At 40.6% G+C, this 15,786-nt stretch overlaps 1 protein-coding gene across 7 annotated transcripts in view; it reads left to right on the forward strand.

Moving 5' to 3' along the window:
• Window positions 1-15,786, forward strand: part of GRAMD4 (GRAM domain containing 4) — an 81,145-nt gene that overhangs the window by 2,050 nt on the left and 63,309 nt on the right. The gene's annotated exons all lie outside the window — the stretch shown is intronic.

Below are 15,786 nucleotides of genomic sequence, written 5' to 3' on the forward strand. Positions count from 1 at the left end.
CTCTAAAATTTTACTTCAGTAAGGAAACTTCTGCAGGGTCTGAAAAGTGATTAGTGCTGCTGTGAAAGTTCAGGTATACTTCTGGGATGTGGAGCATTGTCTGTGGATAATGCTCTATATATACCTGTATAGATGGTATCTTCAGTATCACTCTGATATTTAAGTATTCGCTCTTTAATGCTGTGGCTTCAAAACTGAGGAGAAACATTAACTGTTTAACTTCTAAGTGATGACAACTTGTTGAAAAATATTACTCAAAAAAGTCATAGATCAAATTTCCTGTTGTTATGTTTCTCACAGATTCAGAATGTAGATGCTGTTTAGGTATGCATGAGTCAAGGGCTACACATCTGGAGTACTGTGTCCAGTTCTGGGCTTCCTATTACAAGAAAGACGTGAACCTACTGTAGTGAGTCAGCAAAGGGCCACAAAGATGATTAAGAGGCTGAAGCAGCTCTCGTATGAGGAGAGGCTGAGAGAGCTGGGACGGTTCAGTCTGGAGAAAAGAAGGGCTGAGGGCAGCTTAGTGAGCTTGGTGTGGTAAATACCTGCAGGGAGATGTAGAGGAGATGGAGCCAGGCTGTTCTCAGTGATGCCCAGTGACAGGACAAGAAGCAATGGGCACAAATTAAAGCACAGGAAATTGCATCTGAACAGCAGAAAACATTTCTTCACTGGGAGGGTGGTTAAACACTGGAACAGGTTGCCCAGAGAGGCTGTGAAGTCTCCATCCTTGGAAATGTTCAGAACCTGACTGGATGTGGCCATGAGCAACCTGTTCTAGCTGACCCTTCTTGAGCAGATGACCTCCAAAGGTCCCTGCCCAACTCAACTGTTCTGTGATTCTGTGCAACGTGTACCTTGATGAATTGTTTTTGTTAAAGCTATGCAGCTATTCAGTGGCTCATCTAGGTCTCTTCCTCCCTCTCCTTGCTCCTTTATTTATTAAGTTAGTAGCAATACTGACTGAAAAGTTTTCAAAGCTGTGGTTGTAACCTGAAGATACCACTACATGTAGAAAATCTACCCGCCTAAATTTTAGGCTCTGTTATCCAGACTTGATTATTCCAGGCCCAAATAAAAGTACACAAATTTCTACCCTTTTTTGGTGACACTGTTTCGTTTTCTTTCCCACATAGGTTTTTCTCAGTTAAATAATATATACGTGGCAGGATGCATGCTGCAGAAGTGAAGATGACTTCCTCTGATGTGTTACTTTAATTACACAGTCTGAACTAAGTCTAGAATTTAATTGGAGGAAAAGCTTTTGACAGTATTGCTTAATCAGGGTCTTTCAAAAGAGATTCTCTGCCTGCCCACCACGCTGGCATTACAGGTTGACAAGATAATTTGTAAAATAAACTGTACAGAAAAATTCAGCTGTTAAAGGTAGTTTTTGGATCGTCACATTGGGTACTGTTGCCAGGAATTAGGAGTTTTGATATTTCAGATCTCTGAGCAATGCAAGTTTTCTCTTTTAATCTGACAGTCATTGTCATTGATTTTAAAAATAAAAAAAATGTTAGATCTGAACCCAGGTGGTCAAAATTTATTAAAACAGCTATACTTCAGCATAGTGAACCCACCTCAAAATTTAATGAGTTATTGCTGCTGCTTCTTATGACATAGCAAAATGAAGGAAGAAGTGTTTGAAGCCAATTCAGACTTCATAAATATTAACAATCTCTTTGGTCTTCACAGAAAGAAAATAGAGCTTTTTCCTCACATTTATACTGCAGTTTCTTTTGAGCAGTAAACCTTCCTGCCATGATTAAACCGATAGACTGATTATCAGATGCCAACCAAAAATACCGTATTTGAGGTTTGGAGCTTGTTTCTTTTCTGCTACGCTCCTTAACACTAATCCTCTCTACCGTTGCACTCCTGACAGTTGTAGATCGCATTCTCTGACTACTGAGACCAACTCTTCAGAGGTACTTAAATGATTTACTTCTTAGAATAAGGGGGTAAATATATGGTGGGTAAAAATACCTAGCCTCACTTGGATTTGAAAAATCCTTTCTTTGCATCTTTGGTCTCAATATGGTCTTTAACACTTGCCTATGTTACTGTGGCAAAAAAAAAAAAAAGCTGAATGTGTTGGTTAACAGTATTTTCTAAGCATGCTTTCAGAATATTTAAAATTATCTTTTTTGCTTTTAGTTAAATGCTGTCTGTGCATCTTAATGGAAATTGAAATTCAGTTTAGGTGTAACTTCTTACAAATCCTGAGTTAACATAGGCAGATATTTTTTGCTAATATTTGTTAAGAACACAAAACCTATTCTAAATATATTTATTAACAATAATATATAAAAATTAGTGTCGAACTTGTTCTAGGTGTCTAATAAGTGACTGAAGCAAAGTAGTCCTTTTGTGTCCACTTTTGCTGTAAAAACTGTAAAAAAAAAAAAAGTGTGAAAAAACCACATGCCTTATAAGTGTAATCATTAGATGCTTAGTTGCGTGGTTACATGTGTTTCCTCTGTGTGTGTATAGATACACATACATACACACACACATATATATGTATGTATATGTAGCCTTCTGTCTAAAACCGTCAGCTCATTGCAGTTTCGAGTGACTGCTCGCTGTGTTTGTGTGGGCACGTCTCCGCTGCGCGCTGCTTTGGCGGCTCTCCAGCGCCCATGCCACCCTGCTTCGTACCCGTCAGGACCGACCTGTCTGGTTAGTGGGTACTTCCTAGATCACTTGTGTCTCCTGTGGCGCACCTAAGGGTGAAGGTCTGTCTCCTAAAGTAAGGCAGATGGAGTGAAGTTCCAGTGTTTGCTTATTCTGCCACGTCTCTTCTGTATGTTTGTATAGATAATTCAGAAGTCAATGTTAATCCTTGTTTACAAGTTTGATATTTATGTTCCTAAGTCAGCACTTCAGGTGCAAAATAAGCCTCCCTGAACAGTTTCAGATTTCCGTTGGCATTCCTGTAACAGGAGGGAGAGGGGAAAACAAGAAAAAGGACTGAAATATGAAATAGCACTTCATCCTTGGGATTCTCCTCCAGCCGTGTGGGAGGGACGGTCTCCGGCACAAACCGTGGATTATCCTGTCCTGTATATCTAGGTGTGTGTGTAGTTGGTGAAGATGCCTTTCTAAGGACTGTGAAGCAAATGGCAAAATTACTTTGAAAAACTGCTTGCCTTCTGCATGCCTAAATACAATGGTTATAGACGCATTTAAAATTTTCAAAATACTCCCTCAAAAACAACTGCATAATGTGAGAGGTCTATACTTATCTTAATTAAGGAGAACAAAGCCATGCAGTCCATGATGGCCTGATGTATGCAATTAGTGACTGAGTGCAATTAGTTTCCAACTGCTAGAACTGTCTTGTCGGAGCTCTCGATAGGACTGTCAGCGGTTTGTATTAGAGTCTTGCGTTACTAATGCTTTACCGTGTTGTAAAAGCCAGTTGTTCCTTCACTATTCGTTTCAAATGGAAGGTTACTTACGTAGAGAGAGAGCACTTTAAATTCAGTGATTTGGAAAGTAACTGGTTCTTGGAGTCTGAGAATTAGCACTTGAATTCTCAATAAAAGATACACAAGTGTCTTTATGTGCTCAAAGCAGTTTATTTCATAACTTAAATTTTATCATTACCTTGAAAAAGACACTTTTGAAAATTTAAATTAGAAATATATCTGTAAAACAGAACTTCTTAAGAGAGAGTTCTAGAGCTAAAATTCTTGTTTGTGCTATCTCCTGAAAAAAAATAAAAAGCCTTGCACCAATGATTTTTACAGCCTGAAGTTCTGTATTTCTTGTACAGTTAAGAAGAGGCTTGTGTGCTTTTCTTTCCCTTTCTCTGTATCTGAGCTCTGTGTTCCCGGGTGGGCATGGTGACTGCGTTTTAAAATAACTTGCTGCACTTCTCAAGGTTAACAGCATCTTGTAATTCCTGGGGAAATGTAACTGTGCTACACAAAGGCATGTGGATTTATAACTGTCAGCAGTATTTAAGCAGTATCACAGCCATAGGATGGGGAAACCTGAAGCCTTTAGAGAAGGAGTTCTTCAAATGTAGTCTGAAGGCCACACGTGGACCGTGATCCTACTTTACGAGCCTGACCGGGGTGTCTTTTTTCCATTTGTTTTTTGGTAGAGCCTGTAGCTGTACAGCTGCAGCAACCCTTCTAGCTGCGCTAGGACTGATGTGAGTGTCTAAGCTCTGCAGTTTACTGGCAACCCCAGACCTGAGTCAGGAGCCTTGTGGTGCTGTGCTTCAGACGCAGGCTGCTTCCCAGCCATTCCTGTAGCAGAAGGACCCACAGCAGCTTTTGTTGCAGGGACAGTGTGCTGCTGGAAAGAGGGTGAGGTTCTGCCTTGTGGCAGGAGGGCTGGCATGCCCAGCCCAACACGCATGCAGGCGAGAGCCTGCTCTGCAGAGATCTCCTGCCCCTTTCTGCAGGGGACCTGTAGCTGGGGCTCTGAGCATTTTGTAAATAATACTATTTTTTTTCCTGTTCTGATGTGGTATCTTACCGCAATACTTAGCATTTCATCTTTGTGTGTTGAAAATGTGTGCATCTTCAGTGTGATGTTCTTTGCACTTAAAAGGCCCTTGATGAATGTAACTTTGTGAACCTGCCTGAAAATCAAGCTGCAAGATGGTCTGTCGTCCTGGGTCCTGGCTTTGGGTTGTATTGACTCGTGGGTTTTGGTGAATTTCTTAGAATCTTTCCCTTTCTTCATTTTTCCTTTTTGAGATAGGGAGTAGTTCTTAGCAGCTGCCTGCATGTACTGTCCTAGAAGCTCCTGGCTTCTTGCTGTTGCTGAATGAAGCTGAGCAGTTAGATTCCTAGCAGCTATCATCTTGGTCGTATGGGATAGAGGGAGCTATGAAGCGTCAGACCAGGGAGCAGCAATGCATCCAAAACAGCCATGTGTGACAAATAGTAAGGTGACTTTGGGCTGTGATTATCAGATAATACTAAAAATCAACTCCTTAGTATGCTAAGTCTTGCATCAGCTTGCAAAGATGGTGCCATTGGAGGGAGTAAGAATAAGTGGAGTTTGTGCAACTACTTTATGTTGTCTGACTTTTCAAAGCATTAAACTGCCTCTGGACTTTATTGCAGTTGTTAACTGTACCTTTATAATTCCTTGCCCCTGTAGTGTCTTTTATCCAACATCATTAGAAGCTAATCTACAAAGCAACCCAGAAGCTGTTGCAGAATGTCTGGGATCACCTTTTCCACAAGAGTAAAATGCAGCCTGCTTTTGCATGAAACGCTGCATGGTCTCAGCAGCTCTATGCAGAAGCTGGGATCGTGCAATGAGGAGTGTCCTTCAGCAGAGCAAGTCAAGCTTTGAAAAGAACTGCCAGCTGCTAGACAAAGCTGTACTCCCAAGCGTTGCTTGGACTGCAAGAACTATCTGGAAACTTCCAATAATTAAAGTAGAAATATTTTATAGTTAGAAATTGTGGAATATTCTAAATATAAGCCTTTTAATGTGTATACAAAGGTATTACCTATTTTGTAAAATTTTTTGCTTTCCCACCCTAGAGATGTTGCTTATGTCGATGATAAATTTATGCAGCTCTTGTTTTCTTCCAGTTACGGGAAATAGCCAGCCTAGGTAAGATTGTTATGGTTTCCCCATAGGTACTCTGTATTAAAAAACATTTTTACAATGAATATTTTTTTTCTAAAGTTACTTCTGCATCGTTCCTGTTTCTGTAGTAGTATCTTTCTCCGATTTTTGAGGAGTTTTCTAGCAGTGGCTTCATTTAACACTGGATGACTTATCCCTCTACAACAATACACACACAGAGTGAGGTACAAATACCATTTCCTGGAAAATTTACAGGATAATAAGGAACTTGCATTGCTCAGCAGTTTGACTGGTGAAGCTGTCTGGCACTTGGCACCACCTTATGAGAGGGCTTCTGAGACAACATATACTTTCTGAATGAGAAGCAAGGACCTGTGTTTTTAGGTCGGTTTTCTTGGTGGAATGCAAGCCAAAATGTATGTAGTAGCTGCTCTAGATTTCACTTAGATGAATCAGCTATCCAGGATAGAGAAGATAGAGTGTATTCGTAAGCCGTTTATTTTGTTGTTAATATGTTGTAACTGCAAAAATATTTTTATCATGATAGATAAGCTGTAAGTATTAAACTATTATCTGGTACTCGTTATGGTAGAAAGAGTGTACTGTTCAATTTATTGTCCTTGTTAAATCAGGGAAAATCTGTCCACACAGTTTATATCTGAAACTATCTATATCTGTTTGTCTTGCCCTTGAGATGGCTTTTATCTCAGCTGGCTAAAAGTTCACCGTAATGTCTGAGATGGAGCATAAAAGTGCAGCAGACTCTGCTCTTTGCACAAAAATTTCATGTGCGTGCTTAGGTGTTGAACAGTTGCATTAGATGAAACTTGGAAGCACAACATGGACTGGAGCAAAATAGAGTATCTGTTTACTTTAAAGGCAGCAGTTTGCTTTTTTTGCTTTCTCCTCCCTTTTCAAAAGCCTCAGCTGAACAAAGTGTTGTTAGTTATGTGGGCTGGTGTTTCTGAGAACTTTTTTTATTCAGTGATTTATTGATGTATATCAATGTCAGAGTTGTTAGGAAGTTAATACTGTATTCTTGTAAATGTCAGAAGAAAAGTAGGTAAAGATAGATATACTGGAAACGCTAAGGAGGGGCTGGGTGCTTAAGATGACTGTCTGACCACAGCTTGCTTGTTATCTTGAAGCAGAGATGAGAAACCATGTTTAGGAAGCAGATGCTTTGCTAATGTTTCCGAATGATGGAGGAAATGCCAGACACCAACTCTTGGAGCAGAGTATCTGCAAGCATACAGATTTTTTTTTTTATCCTTAAAGGTTGATAATCATTTGAAATAACTTGCTGTTCTTTTTACTCTAAAAGTTCAGTCTTTTGGGTTAATCCTTATATTAAAAGGTTATTCCAAGTACAATAATTCTAAGTAGTAATTGGGGTATTATAACTGAGAGAAAAAAATGAACAAAACAGTCAGCCTGGCAAGGTAAAAGGAAAGCTTGTCTCTTAAGCACATGGTGGGCGGGAGTCCTGTAAATAAAGGGACTTTGTTTGGTGAAGTTTAGTGATCTTCTGTCATTCCTGGATGGGGACAGCTTCATATTTACTCCCTGCTCCCACACTCTCCTATGTGCCTCCTCGTGTAGGAGGTGGTCTGATCTCTACTGTACCCTTGTTAACATGTATGTTGAATCCTTTGGCTCTTAAATAAAGATATTAGGGCTGATTATGCACAAACGGTACCTTGCTTTGTAATGTTACTTGTTGTCCTGATTCTTTTTGGATACTTAGAAACATTTCCAGTTATTGGCCCTGAAGGCGCTTTTGTAGTTCAGGTGAATTTGCCTACCTGTCTTGTAGGTCATTTGACTGCTCTTTCGCAGCAGAACTTGCAGCAGGGCATAGTTTTTCTTCTTCTTGTTGCAATACAGCTCCCAGAGGCCTGATGCCTCTCTCTGGTTTGCATCAGAGTTAACTGCAGTATAAAAACCAAGAACAGCCTTTGATTAAAATTCCTATTTACCTTCTGGAGATTTTGCACTATCCAAGAAGTGGAAGGGTTTGCAGGAATGTGAATAGGACATGAACTATCCCTTTATTACTTTTTTTTGTAACTTTTCTTTTCACTTTCCCTGTTGTGAGTCATCTCATCTTCTGTTGCTTAGGCCTTGCTTAGAGCAGACTGTCACTTATAGCCATCCAAGTCTCTGTTCAAGTTTTGTCTGCCTGTCTACATCTCACAGCTGGATGAAGGCGCCAGATATCTGTTGATGATGTTGACATGAAAAGATTAAAAGAAGTTCCCCCCCAAATCCTTGCCCCAGCAAATTGGTTTGCATGGTTTGTTTTTGAGCACAAATGCACGCCTCTTGGAACATCTAAAGTATTGGAGAATAGTGTGGATATGCAGGTTTTTATATCAATGGCAGTTATATAACCAAATCAAGGGTATTTGGGAGTTCAGAGCTGCTGCTGTTTGTCTTGTCCTGCAGTCTTCAACATGCTTCTGTAATTAATGCAATCCTCTCCTCCCCCCCCAAATCTGAAAAAAACAAACCTTGAACACCAAGTTTTGATGACTTTGGAGAATATATCTGTGAAAACACAGTTGTGTGATGAAAAAAACAGATTTGATGTCCTCCAACCAGAACCTGGGGCTGACGACAAATTAAAATTGTTAGAATCTTTTTGAAAAGTGAAGTCCATAGTTTAACTTTTAAAATTACAAGGTTTGAATATGTGAATATTAATGAAGTAGTATACCAAGCATAAGTCAGGGGTGGAATAAGTCCTCATTAAGAGACTGACAAAAGTGTCAGAAATGCTGCTCTTAGGCTACACTTCTACTCCTTCCTTCCAGTGCATTAGAGAGCTCTTTTGGAGGTGGGTGGAGGGTCTTCATGGACTTCAACTGGTGAAGTGGCCTCTCAATTTTGCCGTAAAACACCGTTGTCTTCCTTCTGGCTCTGACTTCTTAAAACCTGAATGTTTCTAAAAAGTGATCTGATGAAGAAAAGTGGCATCTCTACAAAATTTTCCTTTGCAAATCTATGAACTATGAAATGGGCACAGCTGAAATGATTTTATTGTAGCTTCTGTGGTGGTGGGGGAGTATCAAGAAATACAACTTCCAGCCTCTTCCCTGTGCCTTACCCTCTCCTCCCACCCTTGGCTGTTCAGAAAAATAAATTGTACATTACATGGCTTTTCTTCTAGTTCTAAACTAGTTTGACCTTTGGACTCTTATCATTACCAGCTGAAGTATCAGCACAGCATAAATACACCCTCAGCTCAAGTAGGGTAATTTTGGCTGATATCCCAGTCTTAGAAGCAGACGTATAAAAGCCATCCTTTAGCTGGCTTTTAAGTCAGTTGGTTTGATAGGAGTTATAACTGAATTAATTTAATTCCTTCTACTTTGATTTCTTGACTTCATTAGTAAACTATCAGTCCTGCTTTCTTTATGTTAGTTAATTTATTTTTTTTCTGGTCTGTAGTGGTCTCAATGATGTGCCAGGTTACTATTTCATTTCATTGGGTTAATATCATTTCAGCAACCTGGCCATCTTCACAGTGTATTTGTGATCTTTTGAAACAAGAAAATATATGCATTTTTAAAAGCAGAGATTGAGAAAAGCAGAGTAGATCAGAATGTAATACAGGCTTGGTTAATACACTGTATAAGCTGTTGCACTGTTAAATGCAAACAGCATTGGATTCGTAGATTGCTTTGTGTTTGGGAATTCAAAAATGTATCGGCAAAATTTGTTCCTGTCTCTTCCTTGTGTCCAGCACATGTTGTGTTGAAACATCACTAGCATGCCTGTATCAAGAGAGATCGACTTCTGGGAGAAACACTGTTCCACTTCAGTGATGCTTTCAACAGTGTGTTTCTCTCTCAGTGCATGAGTGGAGCTGGATATGTTGATGTGACCTGGTTTGTTTAAAGAATTGTTCTATGGAATCTTGCTCTAGTTGTTTCAATCAGCTTCAAAAATATTAATTTCTCTATATTTTTTTAATGTTGCTCCATTGGAAACATCTACTGTTACCAGCCATTAGAATACATCAAGCTCCATTAAAATCTTCATTTTACACAAATACAGCCAAATTAGTGAGTGTTGGACCACTTTACTGTAACAATTTCAGCTGCCTAATTTACTTGTTAGGAGAAGGGTTTGAACCTTTCTTAGATATATAACACATCCTTTCTGTGTCTTTCTTTCTTTCTCTCTCTCTCTTTTTTCTTTTTTTTTTTTTTTAATTCTGTGCATTTTTGTTCAGTTTTCTTCAACCATGTGCATGCTTGAAGAAAGCCTCAAAATTAAAGGCATCCATTCAAGCTTATTTCTTATACGGTTGCATGAAATCCACTGTGAAATCCAGGGAAGAAAAGTTGAAAGCTGCCATTTTAGATAGTTTTGGCAGTAGAATCTGCCACATTTTCATTTTTTTGATATAGAAGTTTATATGAAATTACTTGTAATAAAAATTTAACCATAAGACTATCATTCTGATGAGATTTCCTTCTTCCCTGAAGTCAAGGGAGACGGACCAGATCTGACCGAGTCGCAGGACTGTGGATAATAATCAGTTATCCACAGTTGCACAGATCTTATTTTGAAGTGGTTTCAGGATTCTGGCAATGCTTCAGGTCTGACAGTGGAATTATTAATATTATTTTATGTCCCAGGGTCTGTAGTGCTCGGAGGGGAGTTTGAGTGTCACTACAGAGGGACGTGACGGGGGAAAAAAAGCGATTGGAGGAAGGAAATGTGCTTGGTGCTGAGTATCTAGGCTGGGGGGGGGACCCAGGAGACAGTGTCTTAATTTTCACTGACTTGTGGTTGCTCATTGTGCACTCTGATGAGTTAGCAAAATTTTGTAGTGGCCTCTCCTTGGAATATCGCTTCTAACTTTGCTGTTCCTCTGCTGTTCTCCTTCAGTCATGTGTGCAGGTGTTAATGTGTGCAGTCCCGTGTGCCGGACCGCAAAGTGTCCGCTTGTCCACCCGCAGCTGCTGCGCCTGTCCGAGATGAGCGGGTTGTGATTGCGGATCAATGCTCGTTTGCATCGCCTTTGGTTGAAGGGATATTTTGTTTTTGTGTTTGAAACATGAGTTAACTCTTTGCACTCTAGACAAATTTTTTTTTCATGAGCTGAGAAGTGAACCAGAAATTTGGGAGGAAAGAGAAGAATGCATGGGAAAATTAACTAGTAATTTCTCTTTCCTTCCTCCCCTCTTTCTTTTCTTTCCCCCCTCTAAGCCACATGTTTAGTTATTCTTTCTGTGATTCCCCTCCGTCTCTGCGCAGGGCCTGCGTTGCTGTCCCCCGCGTGTATTTGCCGCTCGGGCGAGAGGGTAACCTGCGCTGGCCCTAGCGTCTCCACGTCCCCGCCGCGTGGCCATTTAACAGGTCGCGGCTGTGTGGCAGCGGGTGTGGATGCGGGCAGCCTCTTCCTGAGCTGGACTGATACCTTTCTTCTGTCCTTTCCTTAGAGCAGCAAAGGTATCGTGAAAATTGGCTCTTTTTAATAGCAGCCGGTACTGTGCCCAAAGGCTGCTGGAAAAGAGCATCGAGGAGGTGCTGCCGAAGCACAGCCTGCGTGCGCCTCTTGGGAAAATCAGACTTAAGAGCAAGGATTTCCACTCACTTCTGCTGTGCAAAACTTGTTGAAACAAACATGTGATATGAAAGGTCTGCAGTTACGGCAGAATATCCAGTCAGGTCCCTAAATGAAAGCGTTAACCTGCAGGGTTGTGGGGGATTATACTGTTCACGGCCTGTCTAGTTTCTCACGGGGTTGGATACTCTACGACCTGGTGTGGCTAACCCTTACTCCAGCCTGTAACAACCAACACTTAAAATATTTTAGAAAAAATTTAGGATAACTGTTGTGGGTACAAAGAACAAGTATTTTGCATGCTGAGGGAATGATTCAGAGACTGTTTGAAATTTGAGGGAACAGAGGTTTTCTCAGGTAGTGGAGGATTAGCTTGGACAGCAGGGTCTTTCAACCTAAAATCTGCCATTTTGCTATTTTAAGAGAAGTCTCTTAAATAGCCAAATTATTTAAACAACTAACTGCAGTCCAGAAATAAAATCTGTCTTTTGGGTACTGTGATTCAGTTCCGTTAATAGCAATGTGCCAGCAGCACAAGCAGTCTTCTTATATAAGAAAGAATCGTACTCTGAAGAGATGGAGAAGGAACCCATGATACCTAGAGGACAAGTGTGAGGCTTTTCTGTGCAATGCAATTTCGTCTTCCAAACTCTTGTTAAATGGTGTAAATAGTCCTTTAATCTTTAAATAAGCTGTATGACTGAGGAAAAAGGAGATTCTTTTTCCAAAATGTTTTAATTCTGTCCAAAAGAACTGCCACTCAGATATCCATCTCTGTATTGGGAGCGTGACCTTGGATTTTTTAGTCTGTGATAAGGTTTCCAGGGATAGCTTACATGACACTCCTAAGAGCTATTCAGTAAAGATTATGCCAGAAGCCAGGCTCACTGTATGAAACTTAGTGTTTCTGTGATATTCCTTCATTCTAAGCTACTTGGATAAATCCAGGAGATAGGGAGGAAGGAGAAGGAACAGAATGAGAAGCTACCCTAGGTCTTGCACAAATGTATAGGATTTTTGTATTGTACACATTCTTTGTCTGTGCTCAAGGCATATATAAATACAGGAAGGAAGCTAAAGGTTCTTTATTACAGTGGTAGTTATAATTTACATGAGCTGACTATATTTTATGTACCAGAAATAGTGAATGCTTTTATTCATGATAAATTTTTTTTTTGATTTGTTGCAAATATTTTTATCAGTGTATGGCAGTTGTTAAAGCTACGGGTATTTGTTAACAAATTCGGTTCCTTCCCTCAGCTCTGTCCGTAATTGACTTCTGTAGTTAGCACATTTCAAACACGTTAGTCTTTGATATGTATTACTTTTATTTTTGCAACATTGATGATTTCAGACATAGATTCTCAAATCAGTAGTAGAATGGCTCAAGTTTGCAAAAGCAAGATACAATGTTGCATGCAAAATCACTACATCCTTGAAATTTTTTTATGATGAAAATTCACATCTAGATAGTTTCATGATGACTTTTATTGCTCATTTATAAAGCTGTTGTTTCCACTGTCTTCAAAAATTGAGGAAAGCCCCTCAAAATAGGCTGTCCTAGGACATGCTGTATGATGGCCCTTAAACTTGTTCTTAGTGATCTGCCTCTAATGTCTGAATAATTGGGGAGTGTGAACACGGCCCTGCGGTCGTTTTGTGGACAAAAAGAGTTCATTTTATCTCTGCATATGTAACGCAGAGGTTATGTGTCTGTGCTTTTTTGCCTAGCAGCTTTAGTAACTCCTTTTGTACAGTCTTGCTGTAAATGAAAATGTAACGCGTAGATGGTGTGGGGTTATGTGATTGATTCCCAGGAAATGCAGGTGGACGGCTGGGCTGAGCAGAGGCACGTGGCACCGAGGGCGGCCCCGAGGAGCCAGGCTGCAGTTTTGGGTCTCCAGGAGGGTGCTCAGAGGTATCTGCTGGTTCCAAAAATGCCATTCTGCTTAAACCGAGCAAGGCTGCCTTCCCACGATCTCCCTCTCTAAGCCTGGGTTGCGGTTTGCCTTCCACAGTTTCTGCTTCCTAATTTAGCTGTGTTATTCGTTCGAAGATGATTAAGACAATTCAAATTTCAAAACACACAGTTGAGATTCAACAAGTCTAACTGTGTTTGGTCTCAGTAATTAGCATTTTTTTCTTGAAAGGATAGAATTAAATTTCTTTTTTTAGTGCTAACGAGACTTTTTTTTTAAACAGTTTAGTGATCACCTTTCATAATAAACTTATTTATCTGAGTAAGATATCTACGCTAGTATGCCTGTGTCTGATCTTAAATGCTTATTTAAAACAGATTATAAGTTGTTGACTTTATTCTAGGGCTGTATCTGGGCTCCTCATGCTACTCGTTGAACAGTAGAAGAGGAGATGCATACGGTGATAGCCTGATCTCTTTCTGTGCTAAGTTTTGGGTTTTTTCTTCCATGGCCCTGTTGTTTTTATAGGCAAGCCTGGTGGCACTTTCTTACAGTATTGCTTCACCTTTAGAAGTTTGGGGAGGGGAGACCAGGCCCACTCGAAGCAGGAGCTGGTGGCTTGCAGGTATTTCACGTGGAGGACGAAAGGCTTTTATTACTGCTATCATTCTGCTAAGGAGGGGTAAAGGCAGTTGAGTTTTCAGCCCTGCTTATGAGCCGTGTGTGGAGCTGTTTCCATTTGTAAAGATCTAAAATATGGCACCAGCAACTTGGAGGCTGCTATAGTGAGCAGTTGAGATCTAGAAAATAAGAGGTACCTGTGCAGTTTTAACTTAATCCCCTTATGAGTATGTTTTATGGGACCTTGAATTCCGTCAGTCTCTGATACCTCTTTCACAGGACATCAGCAATATGCACTGTGCAGAGCCCCGGGTAAACACAGATGCTGAGTAACTGCTGTCTTGTGGTTTAAATTTGTGGGCTTCTCCTGTACACACGTGTTGCTTGAGCTTTTCTCTGTGGGCAAAGTCATTTTCTTACAGAGTTTTTCTATGATACTCTTCAGAAAACTAAATATTTCACTTTTTCATACCGCCGTCTTGAAAAAAGTTGAAAGCTGTATCTTGCTATTTGGAGAAAATTCCCATTTTAACTGCTTACAGAAAGATTAATCCAGTGAAGCTTGCTAATGTTAGGCTTGCTGATAAATAAGAGGAGGACGGGTGTGTAGGGTGTGAATGCGCTTGTGCAAAGGGTGTATTTTGGAGGTGTGTTTTTTCCCCGGGGTGGGGGATAAAGTGAGCGATTCTGTAAGAAGTACAACTCCCACAGCTATTCCGCAGAAACTGTCAGCACTCTTGGCTGCTTCCTGAGACCCTGCTGTGTGGCCTGTATAGGTGCATCTGTGTTGGTTTTTGTGTTTCCCTCCCCAGCACCCACAATTTTCCAGTTGTGCTCAAGCTCCCGAAGTGTCCTTGGCTTGGGCACTGTCCCTAGCAGTGCGAACAGTAGCTCCACCTTCTTGGCCCTTCAGCAGAGGGTCACAGGCCGTTGGAGGTGCCTTGGCCTGTGTAAGGACTTGTCCCCAGGCAGCTGAGAGGCGGGAGGCCTTGCACAAGCCCGAAACTTTGCAATGATTGTGCTTTTTGGGAACCTCTGCCTTAAAATATTTACCCATGTCTCTGAAGGGCTATGACAGGCAGGAATAGAACTGAGTCCTAAGGCAGCTACCTTAAAATGAGGCCATGTTCAACGACTCTCCTCTTCCCTCTACTTTAGCCTGCAACAGCAAAGGTGAGAATTTTGGAGACTAGCCCCTTTCATCATACAGCTCCAATTTATCCCTTGTAGCTTCCTGTTTTATGCTAAATGACACATCAGTCTTTTTTGGAAAAAATAGATTTTAGTATAATGCATGTTCATGAAGCTGCATTATGGTTGCTGTAGCAACCTTATTTCTGGCAGTCAAGATTAAGATCACCAGAAGTTTAAAATTCTGTGGCCAGTATCTCAGTGGCAGTATGTGTCTTTCCACATTGTTTTTCTCCCTTTAGTGAGTTCCCCCTTTTTCCTCAAAGCAAATTGTTTCAGATTTTATTCTTAATCCTTAGCTGAGGCTAATGAAGCCTGCAATGCTTTTGAGCACAACTTCCTTCTTGTTTCCGATTAGTATTGACCAAGAGTCAACTGGAAGTGGATTGCTTTCTTTCTGCAAGCAGCCTGTAATACAGACAAATGTACTCTGAATGAATTTCTTTTGTTCAACTTTAACTCAAAGGGAAAAGAAATCTGAATTAGTAAGCATAATGTTTCTCCACGTAGGTAGCTAACCTGCATAACTAAGCCTATCCCTTTACAAATCTAGAATTTTAAAGGATGTCTGACTCTGATGGAGTTGAGAGCTTTTGCTTTGCTGTGTGTGTTCATTACACCATATAATGACCCTAAGGCCAAAGATAATGTAATTTGAGGAAAGCTTGAGTAGATGATGACACTAAGGCAGTGACTAATTTCAGGCTGAGTCTGGGATGGCTTGAGCGCAGGAAGAGCTCAGCTCTGAATGTCAAGTCCTGCATATTTATTAGTGACAGAAATGGAGGGCGCTTGTGCAATGCTTGTAACTTCTGGAGAACGTTTGTAAGCTGCTATTGGCCAGTCCAGTGTAACCGGCTCCAGGTATTGCAGGGTCTTTGCTTCCAGCAGGTGTAAAAC

The sequence above is a fragment of the Rhea pennata genome, chromosome 1 (assembly GCF_028389875.1).
Source record: "Rhea pennata isolate bPtePen1 chromosome 1, bPtePen1.pri, whole genome shotgun sequence".
NCBI lineage: Eukaryota > Metazoa > Chordata > Aves > Rheiformes > Rheidae > Rhea > Rhea pennata.